At 43.0% G+C, this 26,089-nt stretch overlaps 1 protein-coding gene across 1 annotated transcript in view; it reads left to right on the forward strand.

The window, feature by feature from the left end:
• LOC126188056 (kalirin) overlaps positions 1-26,089 on the forward strand; it is a 2,181,516-nt gene that overhangs the window by 94,064 nt on the left and 2,061,363 nt on the right. Inside the window, exon 2 of the mRNA XM_049929493.1 lies at positions 22,204-22,250. The gene's annotated coding sequence lies outside the window, so the exon portion shown is untranslated. The remainder of the gene's footprint in view (positions 1-22,203; positions 22,251-26,089) is intronic.

Consider the following 26,089-nt stretch of genomic DNA (forward strand, 5'->3'; position numbering starts at 1 on the left):
AAACGGTCAGTATCACCCTTCGACGGGAGACGAGAGAGGAAGATATCCGCTGCCTATGCATCAGTTATCGTAGTCACCTCTTCCCTGAACTTAAAGCGTTCGTTCGCTATTTTCATTACAGCGAAGTATGAGATCTGACCGACACTACAGCATTAGCAAAAAGAACCTTGTTCAGTGGTTCTGTGTTGGTTGGTTAATCAGTGAGGTCATCGGTCCCATCGGATCAGGGAAGGACGGGGAAGGAAACCGGCCGTGCTCTTTCAAAGGAACCATCCCGCCATTTTCCTGAAGTCATTTAGGGAAAACCTAAATTAGGATGGCCAGACGCGGATTTGAACCGCCGTACTCCCAAATGCGAGTCCATTGCACTAACCATCTCGCTCGGTGGTTCTGTTTTCCTGGTTAGAAGGACCAATAGTGCATATACGTATGTTTGAAGACATTACAGACAACGTAGTCTTCGAGTTTTGTTTTAGACTTATTTGTTTGTAGAGAGTTCAGTGGCAGACACGATGTGTATTAGAAGACGAAAGCTGGAACAGCAACCGGCCACTACCGTTCACAAGGAACCGTGGCAGTGTTTGGCAGTGGCGACGTGTTCCTTGGTCATCAGAAATCTGTTTTTCGGCTGACTGTTGGTATACTAATTGCTCAGCCGCTGCAGTGCTGGTGCTGTTGGCTCGTGACAGCCGTCGATGAGCCGTTCAGTTTGTGATTAACGTCTTCGCGTACCACACAGTTGCACCTGTTATGATCTCAGTCTCAAAACAACCGCTAAATATTTAAGCAAACCTTCTTTTTTTAAAAATGGAACTATAAACATTTTATAAGGTGCTCGAAGGCTCTTGAAAAAACAACACAGTAACGTAATGCATCTAAATGTTAGCGTTGAAATTTTCGCGACCGCCTGCGTAGCCGAAAGAATAGTGGGACTGTTTTCGGTGTGTAAGTACCCGGTTTTGATTCCTGGTATCTCCTCGAATTTTTCTGAGTAGAAGACGACGTCCACTAACCGTCGCGAGGCCAAACGAGTAACTACTTGAATAAAGAAACTGTGGCACCATCCGGATTCATCCACTGACGATAACGGCTGGAGAGATAGGCAACAATCATCATACGTCCCATGCCCTCGTAAGCAGCAGTCGGCCAATCGGAACAGACCTAAAGCCGTCGGCACACGTCCCATGTATTCGGACGTTGAGCGTTGAGAGTGCCGAGTTTCTGACGTCATAACGTGGAAAAAGCACGTTGTGGAGTCCTTCCGAACGTGCGGAGCAGTATCTAGCATATCAGATATTCTGAACTTGCATTTGAATATAGAGCAGTGAGACGGAAGAACGCCACTTACGTCACATGACTCCATCTCTCTTCAGTACGGAGTCGTGAGGCGCCATATAGGTTTTCAGATGAAGCCCAAGTGTATATATGCCACTTATAAGCACCAACAAATTGCGTGTCTCTCGAAAACGTGTCACTAATCGGTGGTTAAATAATAATTGTAACTTGCATATTATGAAAAGTACGCCGTTTAAAGCAACGGCACATTGAGTTAGGATTCGCCAAAAACGCAATGTTGTTGGCGCAATTTGCTATCATTACATGTCAGTTCATAACATACCTATTACTAAAAGTTTCAGGAGATGGTAAGATGCAAAGCATGGTCGTCACTCATCTATGGTCGATGTAGCGTAAAGAATTGTAAGGTAACAGGTGATGTTTTGCTGGTTCGCGTCTCACTGGATCTAAACTGTTTTTACTAACCTGTGCGTTTTCTACTAGGTTCTGATATTTTCTTATTAGTATAACTGAAGTATATTCTATGATATTAGATGTTATTTCAATATAAATGCGCTCTTTCTGAGGAGTGAATTTGTTCGATTGGCTTTACGCAAAAGACAGCTTGCAGTAAGATTTTTGCACTTTCTTCTTTCAAGTTCCTCATGTTGTAAAGATTCTGCTGCTGAACAAAAAAATGGTTCAAATGGCTCTGAGCACTATGCGACTTAACTTCTGAGGTCATCAGTCGCCTAGAACTTAGAACTAATTAAACCTAACTAACCTAAGGACATCACACACATCCGTGCCCGAGGCAGGATTCGAACCTGCGATCGTAGCGGTCGCTCGGCTCCAGACTGTAGCGCCTAGAACCGCACGGCCACTCCGGCCGGCTGCTGCTGAACAGAAACAGTAATTAATTAAGAAAGATCGTAGAGTTTTACTAAAATGTGAGAATGATGAAATGATGATCATCTTATGAGGAGAATTACTGTAAATTTTTATTGCATTATATGTAAAGGAACTTTCATAAGCCACTGGCTTTCTTGACAGGACATTGTATTTTCCTTTTTACCTTATAATACGCCCATGCATATTGAAGTTTTTATTTATGTATACTGCAGACAGGATAAAAGGACGAGCATATGGGATCCGGCGGAAATATGTATGTTTATAGAGGAATTTTACGCCCGTTCATTTCGGAAGCAGTGTGATGTGCGAGGCAGATACAGCCGACAACTGCCGCTGGAGCACATTGCGATCGTATATACCACGTCGAAGCAAACGTGCCGTATACGCAAGTTGCATCGTTTCTGAGCGTTCAGCAGCACGTTGATCTCGGCACACTCAACGTTGACGGTTGAAATCACGGTCCAGGTGCCGAAGGCTTATGGCCTTATTCGTGGTTGCTGTTTATGTTTACATTTTGCAGAAGCACCCGAGAAATATGCTAGAATGACTGATAAGGTTGGCGGAATATCCTGCTGCGGTGTAAACACTGACACATGAGATTCCGTGTCAGGTTCCGCCGTTGTCTTTGTGTATTTCCAATAGTCACTTGTGTCCATAAAAGCTGTCAACTTATACGTGAGGGGAGACATTTGAAATAGTTGTCCTAAGTTGCTTCTGATACCTTAGAAGTAAGCATGTACTTCCACTAACAACAATCGTAGCTCATCCAGTATGTACATAGCATGAAGTAAGGCTGGAAGGGAATACATTTCATCCTAGTTGCCTCGGCCTAAATTCTTACTGGACTCTTATAAGAACGGATACTGGCATGCCCACTCCACCTAGCTGTGTGTTCACCGCTGTAACTCCTACCGGTAGCCTTGCCTTTCAATTTTAGCTCATTTCTCATATGTTCTGCAAAATCTTTCAGCGCCTTCGTTAACAGTCTTTTTATTAACGTACTCGTCTCTCCAAGAGCTTCGAATATAGTTGAAAATACTATCTATTCCATTTAAAACCACCATACCTGATCCAGAGTCTCATTGGTTACAACAGTTAGTGGCATTAAACACACACAAAAAAATTCCACGCGCCTCCCCGTAATATTTTGAACCGTTCAGGAAATAAAAAGCTTGTTACACCGACTCATTATAAGGCCTCGAGGAATTGGTGCACCACAGCAGAAGATCGTACTCAAATGGTTCAAATGGCTCTGAGCACTGTGGGACTTAACAGCTGTGGTCATCAGTCCCATAGAACTCAGAACTACTTAGACCTAACTAACCTAAGGACATCACACACATCCATGCCCGAGGCAGGATTCGAACCTGCGACCGTAGCAGTCGCGCGGTTCCGGACTGCGCGCCTAGAACCGCGAGACCACCGCGGGAAGATCGTACTCACTGGCGCACAACTGCTTCAGCTGCAGTTTTACATTCTGAGCATGAACGAAGAAAACTGGAATGTAAGGTACGTCAGAGATACAAACTTCTCCAGGCCATTCGTCCTCCCGAATGCGAGTCCAGTGTGCTACCACTGCGCCACATCGCTCGGTGTGCAGAGCCTTGTCAGTCGTGGCTGGCTGCACACACACACACACACACACACACACACACACACACACACACACACACGCGCGCGCGCGTAGCACACTGGAGTCGCATTCGGGAGGACGACGGTTCAATCCCGCGTCCAGCCATCCTGATTTAGGTTTTCCGTGGTTTCCCTAAATCGCTCCAGGCAAATGCTGGGATGGTTCCTTTGAAAGGACACGGCCGACTTCCCTCCCCATCCTTCCCTAATCCGATGAGACCGATGACCTCGCTGTTTGGTCTCTTCCCCCAAAAAATCCAGTCCAATCCAATCCAAGGCTCTGCACGTATCATTTATCTACTAAACAAAATAGACAATACATGAAAGACGTGACGCTTGAGAAAGAATTACTTCTGGCTCTATCAGGCCCATGCTACTCGACTCGCTGAAATATCAACCGTAGTGTTATTTTAAATGAAAAATAGTAAACAAGCTCCCGAAAAAATGAGTTTTCACAGATACCACTAGTTTCGTAATGACTTTAGGTTTCCTCAACACGAATGTTGGTTTGGTTACCGTACTGCTGTATTACGAGTGGTCCTGTTGGATCAGGTATGCCATTGCCTTCTCCCGACCTCTTGAACTGGTTATCACAGCGGGATCTGCAGTGTAATGCAGTATGGACTCAGAACCATGGCGCACCTTTCATTTTTCATATATACAATTGATTGCCAGAGATGAAAGAAGCGACGACGGAAAAGTCCCGTCCTTACCATAACCAGACAATTGTTGAAGTAGCCTCAATTGATATGCACTCGCCGTACGTAACTGACGCGGTGGTGTCGTTAACTAAATCACCATGTGACAACACTTTTCTACGGCCTTGTGTTGTAAGACACACTTTTGAAATCCTCTGTAATTAAAGGTGACTATATCGCGGCATATCTTGCGCGTTTGCCGATTACTTACTTTGCTATGTTTGATTGTTTGAGAGCGAGAGAATGGAAAAGTAATAAATACAGTGGACTCGCAGTCGGGAATAACTGGGTTCATATCCCTGTCCCGCCATCCGGATTGAGGTTTCTTGTGGGTTCCTCAAATCGGTTTAGGTGAATGTCAGGTACATCTTTGTTAGGAGAGGCCGTTGTAGGCTTGTTGTTTTACATTCAGGTAGAGGCACAATCAAGCTCCCGGTAACCCACCCCAATTTCATCTCTAATGCTAGAATTGTGAAATCAGTCATCTTACAAATTTATGAAACTCCGCCTTTCTTCTCCATTAACTTTTTTTATTTCCATGGAAAGGAAATGAGTGTATGTTGAGGAAAAACGTGAAGTTTTGTAAATTCCATACAACAGTTGTGGAGTGCCATCAGTTCCATTGTAATAGACATATGTCTCGAGTAAGAATAATGTAGCAGTTGAGTCGGTTCTCTTTTCTTGTGAGAACTGGACGACATGTTTAATGCAGTTCCAATGAATGTTGCCACCAACAAGAAAAGTTAAAATTTGCTTGCGGAACCCTGAGAAGCAAAATACCATGCGACGACAAGAAATGAAGGGGGCGCTGATAATAATGTTACATTTTTATGTTACGTAAGCGGTGCGCCATTTAGCCCGTGGAGAGGGGTTTCTAGGATGCACAAAAAGGTCAGAGGTGGAACTGAATATAAGTGCAATAAGTAGACACAATCTGGAATGTTACTGTATTACAGTGATGATGGTAACTACAAACCAATCTGAAACATTTATCTGGGAGTATCGATTAGGATCTCTTTAGTACAGTAGAAGTTGCCAGCAAAAAGTTCATTAATTCAATCTTAAACTCAACCGCATTGTCTACAAGACATTAATATGCTCTGTAATGTTGTTAAATACTAATATTAACCCCCTGAAGTCTTTGTAGAGTTTGTTTTTGGTGCTAGTGTTATTACATACTTCGCACAATTTTAATGGTACCAAGTATTTAACATATGTGTCTCAGTAGATAGAAAAATAACCGAAAGGTACGCGATTCGGTTCTTAGGACTCTTCGGAACATCCTTCTTTCTATTATTGAACTCGACCTCGACGTTTAGCAATACTAATATGAAAAGCTCCTGTTATAACTGTGAGCTGAATACCACTTTAAGCCGTAGTTCTCACTATAACTATCTGGACGAGTCGTTTACGTCGTCGAGAGACGACATATCATCTGCACGCGTGTTGGTTGACAGGTGATTCATTTCATATGATGCAGAATTACACCGAGATTGCCACATTTTAGTGAAATGAAATTTCTACTGAATTTCCCTTAACGAGGGTAACGTACCATCCATTAGTGCCACATCAGACGCAGTTTGATTGAGCCGTAATTTACTGTGTGCGTTTCTGTGTGTCTGACAGCAGCTGATGACATTACCAATTTCATGCAGCGTATGTGCTTTTTCAGTATCTCTAAAATGAAGAGAAGCTGTTAAAATTTTAACGCTCTCGTTTGATACTATATTAACGCTCGGCGTCATCTGTTTAAATTTATGGAAGCTGCCGCAGAGATGCAGTGATTATCGAAAGCAGCGTGCACGACCGCTGGACCGCATGTTGCGAGAGCGTACCCGTTAGCAGTATTACGTTACACTCGTATGACGGTGTACCTTATCATTAATGTACTTACAGCGCTCTAAAGAGTGGAGTGCTGAAGGCAGAAAGAGGATAAAAAGTATATCTGTTTTTATGAACAGATCGGAACGTTAGCAGCATTATGAGAGAAACGAGAGAATGCTTCAGCTTGATGATTATGCCGTGGATTAGCGTTACTACCAAATAAAGTAGTAGTATGAATAAAAAGAAAAAAAACGCTTCGAAAAAACCTGGCAGAAGGAAACTGACGGAAATGGCCGCTACGCATTAAAAAGCAAAGAACTTTACTGAAATAACCCAAAACTCTGAGACTCAATGCTGAAAGATGTGCTATGGTTTTTACATCGTGTAGAATGAACGTGAAAACCGATATTAACAAGGAAAATCCTCATGCATTTCAGAACAAAAAAGAACAGTGAAATCAAAAAGCTTAAGAAAAGATGGCTATATCCTACAGAGATGTAGAAACAGAGAAAAATTCAAAACTAGAATAACTTTCAAGATTCTCATCAGTTAATATGGCCAGGCTGTGAGAGAGATCTTCATTGAGCAAAAGAAAAGATAAACTTCTTCCTAACTTTTTTATTCTTTTAAATCTGCCTGTATAGCAGGAATCTCTAACGTACTCAATGTCTCATTGTTCTGTATGTAAAAGTATTGATGGGGATAGGGCCATTAATTGTAGGAAAATGAAGACACATGTGTACGAAAACTCTGTGCGCAATAGCACACTTCGCACACTGAAGTAATTTTTTTTTTTTATGAATAAATGGTTCAAACGGCTCTGAGCACTATGGGACTTAACATCTGAGATCATCAGTCCCCTAGAACTCAGAACTACCTAAACCTAACTAACGTAAGGATATCACATAAACTAACGTAAGGATATCACACACGTCCATGCCCGATGCAGGATTCGAACCTGCGACCGTAGCAGTTGCGCGGTTCCGGACTGAAGCGCCTAGAACCGCTCGGGCACCGCGGCCGGCTTTTAAGAATAAATCGTCATTTGACTGTATATTTCTGTGTTTTTCTTCTGCACTACGTAGATTTCGACTTTTATGTCAGGTGTCGAATGCCATGCTAAAAGTTCTTAACCCATTAACACGTCATAGGCCGCGCTTGGTAGCCGCGTGATCTGAGGCGTCTTGTCACGATCCGGGCGGCTCCCCCCCCCCCACCCCCCACCCCCACCCCCCACCCCGCCTCCCTCCCGCTGGTGGTTCGAGTCCACCGGCGCGCGCGCGCGCGTGTGTGTGTGTGTGGGGGGGGGGGGGGTCCTTAGCGTAAGTTAGTTTAAGATAGATTACATAGCGTGTAAGCTAAGGCAACGATGACCTCAGCAGTTTGGTCCCATAAGACCTTACCACAAATTTCCAAAAACACGACATATCTGGTAAATCTTGTTTACCTGCTTTGGGCTGGCTTCACCGGGTGTGACGTGTTAATGGCCTAAGAAATCTTGCTATAGTACTCGAAAACGGCATAAAGGCCGAAATCTAGATCGCAAAGAAGAAAAATAGAGTTATATACAGTCAAATGGTGATTTCTGCTTCAGAAAATACTGCGTGATTGTGGCTCAGCAGAATCTAAAACTTTTTTCGGAAACAGCAGTTTGGATTCCAACCTTTTCTGTATCAGCATCGTGTGCTTTTACCGAGAAAACAATACCCGCTACATGGCGGTTGGAAAAAATAAAATGATTTTGCTAGATTGCACTGCTGAGCGCACTGGCATGAACGCCATCCGACACATAAGTAGGTGAATAACTGAAGCACAACGTTTAAAACTGAATGAACGTATTTACGGGAAAACACTAGACTTCAGTTTAGATATTTTTGAGTTAGCGTCATTGCAAGTCTCCGGGAGAAATAAACTAGTTAGTTAACGTATTTCGATTACTAATATTATTAATGTCTTGTTGTTTTATATTTTAAGGAAATTAAAACTTAAGAAAGACAATTTTCAATGCAAATATGCAAACATTAAATTATAAAGTTCATTTCAAATGGAATTTCTGTTTTCGTGATTATACAAGGTGTCCCAGAAATGTTACGACATACTTCGAGGCGTTTTAGAGGATACCTTGAGGAACAAATCTAGGATAGGAGCACGTGTCCAGAAACATCTTCCAACCACGCAACAGAGCGTTGAAGTTACAGGAACCGGTGCCTGCCACCAGGCCACCCCTTGTCCAGCAGACGTGACGCTGAAGGATCGTAAACGGAACGTCTCGCAAGGTTGTTTGCTTTGCAGTGACCGTGACTGATTACCACGATCGCCATTGGTAAAGCTGGAGCTACTTGTTGTGTAGGCAGGCCTTGTCTCCTATGAATGCGATGATCTGTTGCTTCTGTGGGTGTCGGTTTCGCACATGGGTTTCCATCCGCAGTTTATTTTTCTCCCGTAGACCGAAAAATATTGGAGATTTTGGACGGTTTCAGTAGCACGCTTTTGTCTATTACTAAGCGATTTTTTTACTATTATATGTTTATCTGAGACTGGTCAGCATTCTCCAACCTTTCATTGAGAATTACGTTGAATGGCGTGTAGGCTGATTGGTTCCCTATCGTTGCAACGTCACACACGTGATCCACATATAGGGTTAATAAAAACATAAAATCAGTTAAATGTAGCACCTTTCTTAAGCGCTTCCTCATTTCGATTTTTATAAGTTAAAATTCTTTGCTTTTTAATGCGTAGCGGCCGTTTCCGTCAGTTTCCTTCTGCCAGGTTTTTTGGAAGCCTTTTTTTTTCTTTTTATTCGTACTACTACTTTATTTGGTAGTAAAGCTAATCAACGGCATAATCATCAAGCTGAAGCATTCTCTCGTGCATATTTAACAGCTTTAGTCAGCCCCCGATGCAGGTGGGATGGTGCGAAGACAACTGATTTCGTACTAGGGATTTTCGACGATCATCGATATTTACAAAAAAAAAAAAACCACGCATACTCAAACGCATCTTTTTCCTAACATATCTCATAATTATTCCATTACAACACATTTGCATCTTGTCAAGCGTAGCCTTAGGGAGGGAGAAGGAAGAGCGGCAATATTTTTAACGACAGCGAATCAGATAAAAGTAGTACTTCGATTTCATTGTCTAAAAGCTCTCGTCAACCAACATTAGCTTGAACTTTTTGAAACTCTCAAAATACGCTCTATAAAGAGTATGGAAAGGTGTACGCTTGTCTAAAGCAATTTCATTCATTATGCTGAAAACGAAGGCGTTTTAAATTGCTGAAAGTCATTACATCTTTTGGCAAGTACCTTAGTGAAGTTATTCGGGTCTGTTTCAAAAATTCTATTCTGTTGAAGGTTTGTGGGTATTACCGATCACTATTTTGATACCGTTAAGATGGAAACTACTACTCTTGGCATCTATGAGTTATCAAGATCACTCACAGGTGAATATATTGCAAGCAAGCTATTGCAGATTTGTAACGAATGGGAAATAAATACCAGCGAAGTACTGATAGAGGGCAAAGTATGTTTAGAGAAGCAAAAATAACATTTGGAAGAAAAAGTCGTTTATCGAGTTTCGCCCATATGCTAACTTTGATAGAAGAAAAAAAAAAGAAAATACTTAGACACTCTCTGAGCTGATCACAGATGTGAAAAAGTATTGCAATGTGGTTTAAACGAAGTATAGTAGCAAGTGATGAGCTAAGAAAAGAATAATACCTCGAACTAGAATCCACTAGATAGAATTTAATGTTATGTACAATGAAAGATCTTTGCAGCTGTGTACAGTGATGAGTAATATCAGTAACGACCATGCTAGTGCACCAGTCATGCTAACAGACGCAGATATTGTGGATGTGGCAGATGTTTGTACCATTCTGCGGCTTTAAAAGTGGCTACTCGTGAAATCTGCGTAGAAAGGTACTTTACAAACAGTAAAATAACTATATAGTGTAAAGTAATGCCAAGAACTGGTATGTTGACTGCCGAAATATCTAGCATACATCAGATATAGACTATTTGAGAGAATCTGAATAGTAACGTCGTTAAAGAAATCAGAAAGCGCGTACTACCAGCTGACTTGTTAACATATTAGCTATGTCAGCTTTCAGAGTGCTTTAACGTCTTCGAAGGCAATCAAAACAATCAAGGATTTTTCGACAAAAGCAGAAAATGCTTCCTATCAATAACGAATAGACTGAAGGGGAGACGCCTCTCAAAAATTTTATTGTTTTAGTCTGTAGATTAAAAGTCGTAGTTTATACAATGTTTAATATTTCTATATTTATTGACTAATAAAAATGATATTAGATGTATTTGTATATTGCTTTTTACGCCACTATATAAATTCGTCATTTAACATCGATGCTTCGTGGTCGATAATTATCGAACATAGAATTTTGACTTTGATGATGAAATCGGAATCAGCATCGATGATTTGCCAGTATCGCCTATTCCTAATTCGTACTGTGAACAAATCCCCGTACAGTCACATAGGGCCTGTTTAGTTGATGAGTTATTATGTAAATTATTCAAGTAAATTATATAAATTAATTTGTTTTATAATTTAGTTTCCTAACTGTTTACTCTACCCCCTTTTTTCTTTCTTTTTAAGCAGATCACCTAATGACAACTTTCTCGGAATCAAATCCGATAATGGTACCTTTCGTTTGACCTGAGGCTGAAATATATACAACAAAAAGCTGAATTCTCATCTGTATTATTAAAGTGCTATCCCAAAACCCGGTACGAGTTGCAGGTTGCCTATCTAAGGCCTTACAGGGCAACAAAAACTTGATTTTCGATATTTCGCGTAGTTATTGACGGGATTTATAAAATGTAAAACGTCGTCATAATGTACTCGTTGAGAGCTATAATCTTATATTAAAACTTTAACACCATAAGACAAGTATTACGATTAGAAATAATGTTTTTGTCTTGAGGCAACGTAAGTGACGGCGCGCAAATACCCGGAGTTTATTCATCCAGTTTTCGTGAACGGCAGCATTCAGCGCCTTCCAGCAAACTTGACACGTAATTTCGAATCTCTCGGAAACTTTCTCTCGCTTATGTGTTTAAAGTCAAATATTTGACGCATTAACTGTATAAATGAGTTAATTTGTTCAATTCATCATTTAACATCGATGTTTCGGGTTCGATTATTATCGGGCAACGATATGTAGACGGCAGTAATGAAATCGAAATGAGCATAGATGATTTGTTATCATCGCTCATCCCCAATTCGTACTCTGTAATAAAACGTTTGAAGCTGTTTAAATACGGGGGTTCGATTCTTTAAAGTATCAGGAGTTTACTGGTTTATTCTGATATCTTATTGATGCTTTGTGCACAGTGTAATTCAGAGAAAGTAGAACCATAGTTGTTGCTCGTCAGTAAGTATTGCGTTTCACAAGAGGATGCAGTGCATCTTGAGGAGAGCTTCTGCGCCCGATTTAGCAGCCGGTGCGACGGACGTGCGCCAGGTTGCCCTCGGCCCGGGTCGGTCATGCGCAGCCGCCATTAACACACGACGCCAATCACAAGCTCACTAGTCGGGCTCTCGTGGTCCTCGCCTCCGTAGCTGTCAGACGCACCCACTGCCCCCACTGTGAGGCCACACAGGCGTCGCCGCGCCATATTCTTGATGGCCTCGGAGCGACCGGACGAGATGGAACCTCCTGGAGGATTCAACAGAGTGCTCCTCGCACTGGCTCCTCTCTTCGGCCGTAAGCAGTAGTTTGCATGTAGCCTGATACCTCACGTCAGGGATCAAGTGCCTGTCATCTCATCACAAACGCAGCACAAAGTCTCATGTATCTATCTATCGTAGCTGTACCCACCCATAAACCAAAAACATTTGCAAACCCCTGCTCTGTTCAAAATATTTTTTGTTGATAGTGTTCCACAGTTTATATAAATTGTAGAAATGATATCACGTAATGCCTTAAGCTGCTGTTCAATTCATGTTTTGTTGTGCGGACTTCTCTGTTGGTGCTGTTTGCCTATGGAGCAAGCTACCGTGCATCCTCTGCACAATTCAGAGGTCTGTTGCATGTAAGAAAAAGCTGAAGTACTACCTTTCGTGAGCCTCATAATTTTTCCCTAAACATTGACATATACGGCTAGTTTCCATCTGTCAAACGCTAAAACAAATGCTCCCATATTCTCCCAGTGATTTTATTATATTTCTCTCCTCCTTCCCTGACCGCGTCTTCTCTCACATCCCTTATCTGCCCCCTTTTCAAATTTTCCACGTTGTAATCTCCCTTTGGTCTTCTACTTTTGCGAAACTGATGTAAACTCTCCTTTCTTCCATAACTACCACTGGTTTCCACTGTGTATATTATAGTTACTTATGTATGTAGTTCCCCATATTAAGTATAAATGTTTTTATACATTTTGTGTCGTTACGTTGACATGATGTGAAATCTGTCCATGCACGGAAATCCACAGTACCGATATGACCCAAAAAGCCGCACGCGAACACGCGATTCTTCGGGGCATCATATTTGGGGTTCTATTGCTCTTAGAGATAAGGAGTCAAGTGTTGTGTGGATATCTCTTGGCCTAGCGACCATTTCTCCATCTATATGAAGAACGAGCATGCTGTAGCTGTCGTACAGTAAAATGGTTCAAATGGCTCTGAGCACTATGGGACTTAACATCTATGGTCATCAGTCCCCTAGAACTTAGAACTACTTAAACCTAACTAACCGAAGGACATCACACAACACCCAGTCATCACGAGGCAGAGAAAATCCCTGACCCCGCAGGGAATCGAACCCGGAAACCCGGGCGCGGGAAGCGAGAACGCTACCGCACGACCACGAGCTGCGGACGGTCGTACAGTACAGGCTGAAAATTTAGACATTACACACTTCCTCCAGCCCAGGATAAATTGAGCAAATCGGCTGGTTCTTTTGCATTAAGTGTGGTCCAGAGAGGAACTTACGCGACTTTTTTTTGTTCATGGGCAGTTTCTGAGAAAACCCTCTTCCGGGAGCTAGCGGTTCAAAGTTACAGTGTTTATACACGTAATAAGCGGTCTGAGGCGTAAATGTAGTCTTAACTGAAATAGTGAACACATGGCAAGGGTTCTGAGTTTACCAAACTATGTTTTCGGGCAGTAAAAGTTTATGACGCTCTGTCTCTGTGTAATGTGCACTTCACGCCTGTACAAATGTGCCCAAATTGCACTGCAGTGACAAAAAAATAGATTAAAATCTGCATTAACTTGCCTGTAAAGAACTTAAAATGAGTGCCGAAAATTATGGAAAGGCAGTGAAATATTTCTAATAACAATTTTTCCCTTTTATACAACATATTGGTGTTTTTTGTGCTGAAAGAGAATAGCGGAACAGGGGGAACAGCGGGGGGAGAGAGAGAGAGAGAGAGAGAGAGAGAGAGAGAGAGAGAGAAGACAGTGATGATGGGAGAGAGAATGTGGCAGTCAAAGAGAGAGAGAAATGGATGAATGCTAAAGCAGTGAGAGCCAAAAAGAGGAGATGTTTATGGTCAGTGAGAGTCAGTGGCAGTAAAAGAGAAAGATAGGTGGATGGAGAGAGGAGGCAATGGAAATGAAAAATACAGATAGTGGAGACCATCCATAGGCTTGGGGATTTTGGACCCTCACAGACTGGCGAACTCTAACGCATACATACAGGAGAGTGAACATTTTCACGTTTTGGACCACTGTTATAAACAGGTGTGTGTGTGTGGGGGGGGGGGGGGAGATGAGTTGGAACACCCCCCCCCCCTCTCCGAGTGATAGTAGAGATAGGGGCTGTGGGAAAGAAAGTCTGAGGGAGACAATATAAGTGAGAAAGGAGACAGTGGCGATGGAATATACCATAAATTTATGGGAGGAAATGGAGGCAGTAGGAGAGAGACCTATACAGAATTAGACAGTGGCAACGAGAGGGAGATGCTGAGTATAACGTCTTAACTACGAAGATAGACTGGGTAAAAGGAATTAGAAAGTTCTTTGTTATAAGAGTGCGAGTATGTTCGTGTACCAAAAGTTTTGGTTAGGAAGGTGGAATGAGGCTTGAGGCAGTTGGTTTCCCACAAATCTGTTAGTCTTTTAAAGAAGAGCGTATTCGCCTTTTTTCTATACCCCGACAGGAGCATTTTTCCGCTGATACTTGTACTACCTGAATATATGTAAGGAGAGTCTCATGGCTCTAAACTTGCCTCGATAACTAAAGTAAGCAAGAGATTACCGTTGTAATGTTGCACGCTGCATCTGCAGATGTCAGGGCAAACAAAAATGAATATGACCGAATCAAAACTTGGATAATTTTCATTCTGCTTAATGTTCTAAGCATTGCACTATAATCACACGGTCACTGAATGAACGACCCTTCTGAGAAATTGTCGCTGCGTTGTGGGAATTTCTTGTAGCTCAAGACAAGGCAAATCGTACTCAAACTATACGAAATTTATATGTTTTTCAGCACAAAAAGTTCCACCCCTTCTACGGCCTGGCTCTCTCCGGTGTGTATAGTCGACTGAACGTAGGCGGTGTACGACCACTCGGTGTCAATCCATTAACAAAAAGAAGCAATGAATTTGAAACTCGGATAGGAGCGTTGTTAACAGACAATGCGCACGAAACAGGCGCTCATTCTCTGTACTTGAGGTCACTATGCAAGACAACACTTCGTACAACTCATGGTGGCAGCATTAAATAAAGATATATGCTCATATTGTAAATTTGTACATCTCAACTTTTCATCCTTCGTATATGACAGTATTAGCACCTAAACTATTTTTTTATACTTACGATTCCTGAACTGCATTGTTTTATTGCTGTAAGTGCGTATGCTTAGAACTGTGAAAGTATCAGGTCGTTAGGTGATCGTGTATGGAAACGGCGGACGAGCATCGCTTAGACTTTAATGAAACATTTCACGGCACTTAATATGCTTACATTCTGCACAGCTGCCTCCGTTAATAAACCTAGTCTCTCGCTGAAATTACTCTATAGTTTAAAGTGATGTGTAAACAAAGTGTCGCTTTCGTGCGCAGAAGAGAAATGCAATTTTGGCAACAACTAAACCAACTGCTGTTCGCTGTAAAGCCTCCATGAGTTCAACACTGAAAGCAAGTTCATCAGTGCTCGGTTTCTGTATGCGCAGCCATATAGAGCCACGCTTCGTCAAGGCTGTATAGCGATTCTTTTCGGCATAATTATCTCACAGCTCATTAACTTTTATGCGGACTGTTTACCATCCCGTCGACTAAGTCACTAGATAAAGATGCAGTTCATTACCCTCATGCAGAGGAAATGAATTTGACTGGAGACTTGTACTAATTCTTGTCACAGTAAACGGCACATCCGTCTTCTCTGTTGTGACGGGCCACAGTTTACTAGACTGACCACAGAGCGCTTGTTATGTTAGAAAAGTCAATTCAGAATGACTGCATCGATGTTCGATTCTAGCATCCGGAAGACTGATGCTGCGAAAGGAGGAGAAGACGTCTTCACTGAGAAGGCCACGCAATCTGAGGAGTTACCTACACACCAGGATAAGTGGCAATATGCTGAGTACCGCCAGAGGTACCTGCAATCAAACAATGCGGAATGGTGACTTGTATGAGGCCGTGCCTAATTCTCTCTCTAATCGTTGTCCAACATAGTTACTGCGCTACCTGTAACAGACTTAGCCGGCCGGAGTGGCCGAGCGGTTAAAGGCGCTACAGTCTGGAACCGCACGACCGCTAGGGTCGCAGGTTCGAATCCTGCCTCGGGCATGGATGTGTGTGATGTCCTTAGGTTAGTTAGGTTTAAGTAGTTCTAAGTTCTAGGGGACTTATGACCACAGCAGTTGAGTCCCATAGTGCTCAGAGCCGTTTTTTTTGTTTTTTTTTGTAACAGACTCGATGTTGACGGTGACGTTAATTCTAACCTTGATTTCTTTCTCGCGATGTAATACTATTCGAGACAGATGATGACCAACAACGCCCCACATTATCATCATCATCATCATCGTCGTCGTCGGCACCTCTGTTGTTCATCATGTAGGACATTCCAGTAGGCTGGCCTGAGGGTGATTTTGAACCATAAACCACTCAGCTGTTGTATTGATATCAGCACTGACAATGTCGTGTCGTTTTTGTAAAATGATGGCTTTCTGCAAGAGCTCCGCTTCTGTAACTGTGTGACAGTTGCTACGTACGTTTTAGGCCCTATTATCGTTGCTTCTCTGTCTCACTAGAACTGCGATAATAATTGTCTTCCAGATGGACAGCGGGCTGATGTTACAGTTACATCTGCTGTCATATACAGGACCCACCGTTCTCGGCGACCGTCAGTTGTGGAGTACAATCACTATACAGCTAAGGCTTTATACGGTTCCGCAAGACAACGTCGGTACCAATTATGTGTGTCACTTTGGATCACAAGAGATTCTCTCTGGTTTCGAGCGGCTAACAGAAGTGGTAAAGGCTACCAGTCTTGCTTGCAAGATGAAAGCGGAGCTGACCATTTGCAGCATAGTCGACAGGACCGATTGCGGACCTCTGGTTCAGAGTCGAATGGAGGGTCTGAATCATAGGTTCAGGCAGTTCTGTGGCCGTGTAGGCTGCAGATTCGTCGACTTGAGCCAAAGGGTGGTTGGGTTTCGGGTTCCGCTGAATAGGTCAGGTGTCCACTATACGCAGGAGGCGGCTACACGGGTAGTACGGGCTGTGAGGCGTGGACTGGGCGGTTTTTTAGGTTAGAGGGTCTCGGGAAAACATAAGAAGGGCTTCAGTCAAAAAGGGCGCAAACCCAACACAGGAAGAACGTAGATAAAGGAACCACCGGTATAACAATTGTAAATTGTCGTAGCTGTGTTGGGAAAGCACCAGAGCTCCAAGCGCTAATAGAAAGCACCAACGCTCAAATCGTTATAGGCACTAAAAGCTGGCTAAAGCCGGATATAAGCTCAGACGAAATTTTTGCGAACAACGTTACGGTGTTCCGAAAGGTTAGAAGTAGTTTATCTTGTCGCGAAATTGAAGTAGATAGGTCCTGTGAGCTAGTATTAGCAAAGGTCATTGTTGGCAACCGGAATAAAATAATAATTGGATCCTTTTACCGACCTACCAATTCAGATGGTACAGTTGCTGAAAGGTTCAAAGAAAACTTGAGTTCGATTTCAAACACGTACCCGACTCATACGATTATAGTTGGTGGTGACTTTAATTTACCCTCGATATGTTGGCGAAAATACATGTTTAATTCCGGAGGAACGCATAAAACATCATCCAGAATTGTGCGAAACGGATTCTCTGAAAATTATTTCGAGCAGTTAGTTCGTGAGCCCACGCGAATAGTAAACGGTTGTGAAAACACAATTGACCTCTTAGCAACAAATGATCCTGAGCTAATAACGGGCATCAAAACGGATACAGGGATTAGTGAACACAGGGTTGTCAAAAAAATGGTTCAAATGGCTCTGAGCACTATGGGACTTAACATCTATGGTCATCAGTCCCCTAGAACTTAGAACTACTTAAACCTAACGAACCTAAGGACAGCATACAACACCCAGCCATCACGAGGCAGAGAAAATCCCTGACCCCGCCGGGAATCGAACCCGGGAACCCGAGCGTGGGAAGCGAGAACGCTACCGCACGACCACGAGATGCGGGCACAGGGTTGTCGTAGCGAGATTGAATATTGTAACCCCCAAATCCTCCAAAAATAAACGAGAAATATACCTGTTCAAAAAAGCAGATAAAAATTCACTTGACGTCTTACTGAGAGACAATCTCCGCTCCTTCCAAATTAATAATGTAAGTGTAGACCAGATGTGGCTTGAATTCAAAGAAATAGTATCGGCAGCAATTGAGGGAATTATACCAAATAAATTAACAATCGACGGAGCTGATCCTCCTTGGTACACAAAACCGATCAGAACACTTTGCAGAAACAACGAAACTAAAATGCAAAATTTAAACAGACGCAAAATCCCCAAGACGCAAAATCCTGCATGCCTGGTATCGGCAGATAAATATCTGCCGATACCGGGCATGCGACTTTCAAGCACAATGTCTGATCTGTACGGGAATACACATGACGAATGTGCAAATACAGATCGTAGACGTATGGTTGACGAGATATGAAAGTTCGGGTCTGGCCGTGAGTCGCGCACGGATAGCCAAATGGTAAGGCGACCGCTCGCGATAAGCGGGAAATCCGGGTTCGAGTCCCGGTCCGGCACAAATTTTCATTGTCGTCATTCCATTCTACAGCTGATGGTAGCCATTATTCGCAATTCCGAAATCATCTGATGTGTTTCGTATCATCGGAGGTCGCCGCAGTGCATCTTCATCAGAATAACACAGGGACTGCAATATCGTAAAGATAACTGTATTCTCCACACTTACCTTGTTTTGATAGTACCTAATCACCCTCTCGAAAACAAACCTTTTTGATATTGCGAAATCGTATATTTCGGACGACCTTCATCCTACAGTTTCTTTTAACGCAAGCCAGTGTGCAATCCGCATTATTGGAAGTGCGCCATATTTTTTGAGATCATAACGATCAAAAGCAATGTCGTTTCACTCACACAATTTGGGCGCATTGCGAGGCAGCACACGTGCGCGGGAAGGAAGGTGGGCAAGTGGAATTCGGATCGAACCACAAGTGGGAAATGGATGAAGGTGAGGGGCTTCATGTTTCAGAGGGGGCAGCTCGATAAATTATCACACCGAACAGCCTCCAAGGTAGCGCGGTCGCGGCGATATCTCGCCAGGGGTGAGCCCGCTCTCCAGAAGCTTCCGTTTACCGTGACGCTGCCGCGGTCAGCGATCTCTTAGGGGGTTACTCACACTTAACTACAGGCAGTGCTTTTAAAAAACACCACGAACAACTTATCGGAATCATACTCGTGCTCAGCTCATTCCAGACAGCAAAGTGAAAGGTATTTTGACGTTTTACTGGCAGCAAATGTGAAGTATTCACAGCGCCCACGTTGCTTTAAAGAAAAGTATGACGTTAGAACCAGTTTATTTTAATATAAATAAGCAATTTGTTTAAAAATTAAGCTTCTGATTACCACACTACCGTGCTGTAAAACGGTTGCTATAGTTTTTAGCTTTTTAAATTACTGTGTGTCTTACGTGTTTGAGGTAAACCTTTTTTATTTTTCGACATTGTCTCCTTTTTGACTTATACACTTCGTCCAACGCTGTTCTAATTTGTTGATCCCTTCCGAATAATAGGAATTGTCCAAGTGTGCGAAATAGCTATTAGTTGCTGCAATCACCTCCTCGTTTGAATAAAATCTTTGTCGTGCCAGCCATTTCTTCAAACTGGGAAACAAATAGTAGCCTGATGGAGCCAAGTCTGGAGAATAGAGGGGATGTGAAACGAGTTGGAATCGTATTTCGATTAATTTTGCGACCACAACTGCTGAGGTTTGTGCTGTTGCATTGACGTGATGGAAAAGGACTTTTTTGCGGTCCAATCGCCGACATTTTTCTAGCAACTCGGTTTTTAAACGGTCCAATAACGAAGAATAATAGGCACCTGTAATAGTTTGACCCTTTTCCAGATAGTCGATGAGGATTATCCCTTGCGAATCCCAAAAAACAGTCGCCATCACCTTTCCGGCCGAAGGACTGGTCTTCGCCTATTTTGGTGCAGATTCTCCCTTGGTAACCCATTGTTTAGATTGTTGTTTGGTCTCAAGAGTATACTAATATATCCATGTTTCACCCACAGTGACGAAACGACGCTTAAAGTCCTACAGATTCTTCCTGAACAGCTGCAAACCATCCTTGCAACACTTCACACGTTTTCGTTTTTGGTCAAGCGTGAGCAATCGCGGAATCCATCTTGCGGATAGCTTTCTCATGTCCAAATGTTTATGCAAAATATTATGTACTTGTTCATTCGAGATTCCCACAGCGCTAGCAATCTCATGCACCTTAACTCTTCTGTCATCCATCATCTGTCATGGATTTTATCAATGATTTCTGGAGTCATAACCTCCACAGGGCGTCCAGAGCGTTCAGCATCACTTGTGCCCATATGGCCACTCCGAAAATTTTAAACCACTTATAAACTGTTCTAATCGAAGATGCAGAGTCACCGTAATGTTTATCAAGTTTGTCTTTAGTCTCCTGAGGCGTTTTTCCTTTCATAAAGTAATGTTTAATCAGCACATGAAATTCTTCTTCGTCCATTTTTTGACAATCACTCGACTTCCTTGATTCACACGAATGCCAAACACAAAGAAATAGACAAATATGGCTGAAACTTGGTGTGCGTTCTTTCCAAAGATGCTACTAACTAAATATGACCTCGATACGCGCCGGTGGTGCCATCTCTCGGACTGCCCGGACTTTTCAAACGCCACTCGTATACACTGTTGGCTGGTTGGTTGGTTTGGGGGAGAGGACCAAGAGGTCATCTGACCATCGGATTAGTGAAGGATGGGAAAGGAAGTAGGCCGTGTCCTCTCAAAAGAACCATCCTGGCATTTGCCGGAAGCGATTTAGGTTCAAAATGGTTCAAATGGCTCTGAGCAGTATGAGACTTAACATCTGAGGTCATCAGTCCCCTGATCTTAGAACTACTAAAACCCAACCAACCTAAGGACATCACATACATCCATGCCCGAGGCAGGATTCAAACCTCCGACCGTAACGGTCGCGCGGTTCCAGACTGAAGCACCTAGAACCGCTCGGCCACAGCGATTTAGGGAATTTACGGGAAACCTAACTGAGGATGGCCGGATGCGGGTTTAAACCGTCGAACACGTCAGAATAAAAGGAGGCGGGAGTATTGTATTGTCAGTAGAGAAGCAAGAGAACAGTAATAGCACAGTGGGTCGGGCAGGAGAGCTCAGTGACTTCGAACGTGGACTGCTGCTTAGATGTTACCGCAGTAACATATCCATCAGAGACATTTTAACCCTTCAAAGCTGCCCAAGTTGGTTGTTGATGATGTGACTGTGAAGCAGAAACGGGAAGGAACAACCAGAGCTAAACCAAGACCAGATAGACCTCATGTACTGACAGAGAGGGACCATCAATCGTTGCGGAGGATGGCTGAAAAAATCGCATGAAATGAGCAGAAGAAATGAGACGTAAGTTCGAAATTGCAGCCAGCAGTCCAGCTAGCACAACGAATGAGCCTAGGGAGTTAAGAAGAATGGAGTACAATGGCCGAGCACCTCGTCATAAGCCTCACATTTCTTACTCAGTACTAAGCGCTGCATGAGGTTGTGTGAAGACCGATGTCACTGAACTTTGGATGACTGGAAACTAGCGGATTTGGAATGACGAACCGCGCTCTACCCTGTGGCAGCCCGATGGGAGGGTTTGAGTTTGTCGCTTGCTTGGAGAATGGCACTTTGGGGATGGTTAAGGTGTGGGTCCCCTTACCGCTCTTAAAAAAGAACGACAGCAAAAACGCTGAACGCGGACGGATATGAATACATTTTACAGCATTGCTTACTAAATACGGTACAGGATCAGTCCGGAGACGATAGTTTGTGTCAGCATGACAGTGCTCTTTGTAAGCGTCTATGAGGCACTGTTTCCTCAGTTCAGAAGATGTTTATCGTTTGCTGGGTCGACAGCGGTTCGATCATGCCACACATTATATTTTGACTTACTGTATATAACCGTTATGCTAAATGGACCTTTACAAAGGACAGCGAAACTGTTTCGTTCAATATTTGGTGGTTTCAGATATTTACCAGTTCAAACAGCTAGTGGATAATTAAATGCAGCGTACATGGCCACAACTTTGCTGTGGCTGCATTTTTAGCAATTTAGATCAAATTAAGTGTGATACCAATGATATTATTAAAGGTGAGTCTGTAGTGGACTAACAATTGATACTGGTGTTTCAGGTGGTGGAAATGGTGATGCTGTTCTGGCGGGATTATCGGGTGTCGCAGTAAGTGCAGTTTTTATTGTTGTCGTTGTGATGATTTTGGTACTGGAATTTGGGGGGGGGGATTACTTGATTAGTAATGGTGGCAAAGCAAGTGATAAACACTAAGACAAAAGAAACGACGTACTACGAATGAATTATTCCAATGGACAGAAATCATTAGATGTGATGTACATGTAGATGTAAACAAATTAATACAGTTTCAGAAAAAAATGAATGGTTTATTGAAGAGAAAGAGCTTCACAAACTGAGCAAGTCCATAATGCGGTGGTTCACTTTTCGGCCTAATGCAAGCAGTTATTCAGCTTGGTACTCATGACAGTTGCTGAGTGTCCTCCTGAGGGACGTCGTGCCAAACTTTGTCGAATTGGCGCGTTACATCGTTAAAGTTCCTAGCTGGTTCGAGAGCTGTGCCCACAGTGCTCCAAACGTTCTCAATTGGGGAGAGATGCGGCGACCATGCTGGCCAAGTTGAGGTTCGGCACGTACGAAGACAAGCAGTAGAAACTCGCTGTGTGCGCGCGGGCATTAGCTTGCTGAAATGTAAGCCCAGGATGGCTTGCCTTGTAAAGGGAAACAAATTGTGCTGCAAAGGTGCTGCGAATGACAACCAAAGGCGTCGTACTACGAAAAGAAATGGCATCCCTGAGCATCACTCTTGGTTGACGGGCCGAATGGCGGGCGACATTCACTTTGGTATCCCATCACTGGCCAGGGCCTCTCGAGACATTTCTTCGCCGGTCATCGCGGCTCAGTTCGAAGCGGGACTCATCACTGAAGACAATTCTACTCCATTCAATAAGATTCCAAGCGAAGACGTGTCTAGAGACTCCCCGAACAGCAGTGGGATACCAACCTGACCGTGACCCGCCATACGGTCCGACAACAAGGAGTGGTCGCCTGGGTTGTCATAGCACGACGCCTTTGGCTGTCATCCACGGCACCCTTACAGCACAGCGGTACGTGGACGACATTTTTCGCCCCTTTTGTTGGCCTTCGTGGCAAGCCATCCTGGGCTTACATTTCAGCGTGATAGTGGCCGCCCGCACTCTGCGAGACTTTCTGTTGCTTGTCTTCGTGCTTGCCAAACCGTACTTCGGTTAGCAAGGTCGCCGGATTTCTACCCCTTTGGGATCGTTTGGAGAATTATGGGCAAGGTCATCTAACCAGGTCGGAATTTTGATGATCTGGCGCTCTAAGTGGACAAAATTTGGCACGATATCCCACAGGAGATTCAACAACTCTGTCAGTCAGCGCCAGCCGAAGAACTGCTTCCGTAAGGCCCAGAGATGACCAGCTCAATCCAGAGATGACTTGCTCAATCTGTGAAACTCTTTCTCTAGAATAACTATCCAATTTTTCTGAAATTGTAACAATTTGTTGCACTCTGCATGTACGTCACAGCTACTGATTTCCGTTATTTCCGTCGTACTAGGATAATTCCTCTGCGGTGAGGTTGTTTTTTATTTAAAGATTATATAAATGTATGTAAGTCCTCTCTGCGTAAAGATCTGCCTACCTTTCCCACTTCGCATAGTTACAGAAGCGGGACGTAAGGTCCTGTAACGTTGATATTACTGTCATTAAAGATGTAATACCAAATGTTATCCATTTCTTCAATTTTTTTAACAACAGTATGAAACTGTGCAACGGAAAATAAGAGAACTGTAAAGAAGACACGTGAGCAACATCAAAACAAATAATATGTCGAAATAATGAATGTTAAAAACTATTGTATACGTAAAACTGATAAAAAATAATGTAAGAAATAGAGAAAGACAATATACCACCGCAGTACTGATGAGCCTTTGGTATCTGATTCTGAAACACAGAATCTCTTCTTCTCTATTTGGCATATTATACTATTTACAACTCTACAGTTACAACATTTCAGCCTGTTTAGGTAGCTCGTACAGTGTAGGCTTTCGCAGCCGGACTTGATAACATCCGTTTTACGGTCATTAGGCCGAGGTCTAAGATATGTTTCTAAAGCCAATGATTCGTCATCTTCTGCAGGAAACATTCTCATGACTACAAATACGTAGTTGGTTAATTTTGAAACAACCTTCTTTAACTTGGCGAAACTACCGAATTCTTTATTAGTAACCCTGCAACAGTCGAGTTCGTATGTCACCCTATCGCTGCCAAAGATAGTGGAGTCGCTCCGCCGCGTGCTATGGAGCTTGCACAGCGCTCGGATGACGCCACAAACGGACCGTTGCGCTGTTCCAATAAATAGTTCGGCTGTTTCTGCTGACTGAACAAGTTAACGTTTGAAAATTAACTAGTCGTAACTACGTCTTTTGTATAGTCTCGTAGGATGTCTCTCGCAGATTGAGACGGGTCTTTCGGCATAGAAACATGCCTTGCGCCATAGCCACATGTCCATAAAGCCGTTTTCACCAAGAATATTTAGGTAAAACTTCAGCAACGGTAGTGATTTCTATAGTATCCACACAGCTTCTTGCGATCTACTATTTTATCTGCGATGTAACTATCACCAGTAGACTAGTAGTGGCGGAACAGCGATAATCTCTGGTTGAGTATTCTTCCTAAGTACGCAGTATGGCTACCGGAAGTTCTGTGTGTGAAATACCTGCCAGGCCTGTAGTTTCGCGCCAAAAAGACAATGGCCTTCACTTTTAAGATCGTTTTTGACAAGCTTTAGAGTGAAGTGACAGTTGAATTGAAAAATTTTGTGACACTGAACTCCTACAAAGTTTTGAAGGGAGAGCGAATATTACCGGCCACTCGTATTGGTCTTCCGGCGGCAGCTTGATCGAGTGACATATTTGTGTGTTCTGAAGTTGTTTCGGCTGTTCAGTTGATGAATTATGCTGTCAGCAAATTCATTAAAAAATATTTTCGGCCACGTCAACATAATTTTATATTTCTTGTGGCTAATATTCTCCTTTTAGAATACGTTAAACTTAAGGCACACACAGCTGTTGCCGTTGTCGTGTTAACCTAATGTTGCTGTGTAGTACTCAAATGAAAAGGTGCGAAACGTCATCACAATCAAACAAGTTGAAATTTGCATGCGCCGTTTTGGGATAACGTAGCGAAATATCCAGGCAATGGAAGCATGCGTCATCATCTCCCGCAAAAAATTCGAAGCTGTGTCCTTAGCAGGCAAGGTGATGCTCCCCGTCTTTTTCGATGTTCGAGGTCCAATACTCATCAACTTCCTCGAACACGGAAAATCCATTAACAGCGGCGTGTACTGTGAGACACTCCGCAGCCTACGCAAGTCCATCAAGAGGAAACGGCTTATGGTACTCACTGTTCCACGATAACGCCCGTCCACACGTCTCCAACATCACTGAAAGTGGAATGGCCAAATTCAAGTGGGAGCAGCTAGGGACCGAACATGTCGCCCTGCGACATCCATGTATTTGGTCGGCCAAAAATAAATAAATAAATAATATCTCAAAGGAAAGCGCTTCAACTCGGACGACGAACTAAAGGACACAGCTACTGGAATTACGGGAACAGGGAATCTTTCGGCTCCGTGAAATGGTGGAATTGTTGTGCTCAGGCCTCTAAGTGATGACTTTTGAATAAAGGCTTCAATTATATACACAGTGTTGTTTCTTTCCCTTTTCTTTCGAACACTCATCATATTATTTGTCAGAATGTAAGTAATGCCATGCGTTTGGTTGTAACAATCCGGATAAAAGTGGATGAGCTTCGTAAAAAAATGTAAAATTTTTCCGTCTGACAAAATTTGAAATAATGCTGAAAACTTAAAAAGTTCCACCGTCGTTTCTTTTTTCATAAGCGGCAACATTAATGTTTATGAACTTACAAATAGCATCAGTCAGGCCTTGTAACACAATACA

This window comes from Schistocerca cancellata, chromosome 5 (genome assembly GCF_023864275.1).
Source record: "Schistocerca cancellata isolate TAMUIC-IGC-003103 chromosome 5, iqSchCanc2.1, whole genome shotgun sequence".
Classification (NCBI taxonomy): Eukaryota; Metazoa; Arthropoda; class Insecta; order Orthoptera; family Acrididae; genus Schistocerca; species Schistocerca cancellata.